General features: G+C 51.7%; 1 pseudogene; it reads left to right on the top strand.

The window, feature by feature from the left end:
- The first annotated feature begins 2,447 nt into the window (after positions 1 to 2,447).
- LOC137329744 (U2 spliceosomal RNA) overlaps positions 2,448 to 2,500 on the top strand; it is a 117-nt pseudogene continuing 64 nt past the window's right edge.

The raw sequence follows: 2,500 nt of genomic DNA, 5'->3' as shown, positions 1-2,500 counted from the left end.
GTGTTCTCGGGCTTAATATTCACCCCGGGGGGGGGGGGGTGGGTGATTCTGGGGGTAGTGTCCGGGAGGGTGAGCCTTTTATTCGGCAGGAGGCGTGTGGGGAAATCATCAACCTGTCAGACGATGAGTTGTCACAAACGCCATTGCTTAATGAAAGCTGCGCTCCCGAACTGGACTGACTGTCTGACTGTCTGTCTGTCCGTTTGTCAAGGGGAGGAAAAGGCGGTGGTGGTGGTGAGGGTGGAGCTTTACGCTCAGGAGGGGAGACTTTCCTTCATGCCAATTAATCTGCAGCAGAAAGTCATCCCCCCCCGACTGGGATTCGAAGCCCGGTCCTGACCACGAGACCACCGGGGAGAGCTGCCTCAAGTCCCTGAGGGACCTGGACACGAGGCCGAGGACACACGCACGCCTGCTGCACTGGCAGCAGCGACCAGCAGGGGGCTGACCGGCTGATCCTTCCCTTTCACAGGCAGGCTTTTGGCCCTCGATTAAACGACAAAGGTGTTCAGAAGGAAGTCCTGGGGGGGAGGGAGGGAGGCAGGGAAATCAGCACAAAGCAGGTCCCCTGGAATCTCACACCTGCGTCCCAGAAAACAGGTCTCCTGGTCAAAGCAGTCCTGCCCCGTCCTGCCATTAACGTGACAATGGACAGGGCCCCGGCAGCTTGAGACACATCTTTTTTTCAATATGCAAGTTCTTTTTAAAAAGGTTTCCTTCCACAGCAGCTCTGAGTAAGAGTGAGAGAGAGAGAGAGAGAGAGAGAGACACTGACTGACACTGACACTGACACTGACACACACACACACACACACACACACACACACACCGTCTCCCATCCGATTGGTGGACTATGGGATTGAAAATCGAACTTTGAGTTTCAATGCAGGGGGGAGAGCGCGAACGCAGCCCCTCCCAACTACCACACGCGCGTTGTTGTTGTTGTAATATAGAACTGCAAGTTGCCGTTGTCGTGGTCGTTTCGAATCAGCACAAAGTAGGTGCCTCCCTGGAATGTCACACCTGCGTCCCAGAAAACAGGTCTCCCGGTCAAAGCAGTCCCGCCCCGCCCTGGGATTAACGTGACAATGGACAGGGCCCAGTCAGGGAGCAGCTTGAGAGACGTCTTTCAATAGGCGCTTCTGAAACATTAACGCCTTGTTTCTTTCGACAGTTTAACCAGCCTTTAACACGCCTTGTGTTTTTATTTCCCATTTCCAGCCAGCCAGCCAGCCAGCCAGCCAGCCAGCCGAGCCGAGCCAGCATCTGCAGTATTTTTTTTGATTGGTCTTGCCTGCCGTGGAATGAATGTTTCAACACGAGCTGCTGATTGTCAGCACCTCACCTCTTTCTCAATTGGCCGTTGCAATCTCACTCGCTCGCTCATTGTGAGACACGTCACGTCACTAGTTTTACTCAAAGAGGTTTCCTTCCACGGCAGTTCGTTAGTGACTGAGACTGACTGACGGAGGTCCGTTGAGACACAACCCTCCCCCATCTGATTGGTGGCCTACTGGCAAATTTACCAATCTGTCAAGCAATCCTGGCAAGAAAGGAAAAAACGGCAACTTCTTTAAACTCATCCACTGTTGCAATTAGAAACGGTGGCAAAAAATGTGGCCAGAGTGGGAGAGAACGGCAGTGCTTCGAGACTGCTTTCAACACCGGCAGCCAGAGAACAAAGAGGGAGGGCAAACAGGACCCGAGATCAATTCGCATCGAGCGCGGTATCGCTTCTCGGCCTTTTGGCTAAGATCGAGCGTGTTCCTTTTCGGGCTTATTTGGATCTGAGCGGACTGGAACGCTGGCCGCGACCTCGTGCGCTCGCAAAGTGCGGACTTTGCTGTGATTGGTCGTTTGTGTGCTGGCTCCGCCCCTAAATTTGCATAAGGACCAAATCAACACTGCAATGGCAGGGAAGGGTTCCTGGTGAAAGCAGTCCTGCCACTGACATGACAATGGACAGGGCCCGGCAGCTTGAGGCACATCTTTCTTTCAATAAGCAAGTTCTTTTTAAAAAAGTTTCCTTCCACAGCAGCTCTGAGTGTGAGAGAGAGAGAGAGAGAGAGACACTGACTGACTGATACTGATACTGACACCGACACACACACACACATATTATTTATTATTATTTTAAACGACAAAGGTGTTCAGAAGGAAGTCCTGGGGGGAAGGCAGGCAGGGAGGGACGGACACAGGGAAGTCCGCACAAAACAGGTCCCCTGGAACCTCTGACCCAGAAAAACGGGTTCCTGGTGAAAGCAGTCCTGCCATTAACATGACAATGGACAGGGCCCGGCAGCTTGAGACACATCTTTCTTTCAATAAGCAAGTTCTTTTTTAAAAAGTTTCCTTCCACAGCAGCTCTGAGTGAGAGAGAGAGAGAGAGAGAGACACTGACTGACTGACTGATACTGACACCGACACACACACACACACACACACATATTATTTATTAATATTTTTAATTGATTTTTAGAACAGGGAGATGGAATAGGGG

The sequence above is a fragment of the Heptranchias perlo genome, chromosome 12 (assembly GCF_035084215.1).
Source record: "Heptranchias perlo isolate sHepPer1 chromosome 12, sHepPer1.hap1, whole genome shotgun sequence".
In the NCBI taxonomy this organism is placed as follows: domain Eukaryota; kingdom Metazoa; phylum Chordata; class Chondrichthyes; order Hexanchiformes; family Hexanchidae; genus Heptranchias; species Heptranchias perlo.
This window is presented reverse-complemented; position numbering and strand designations above follow the sequence as displayed.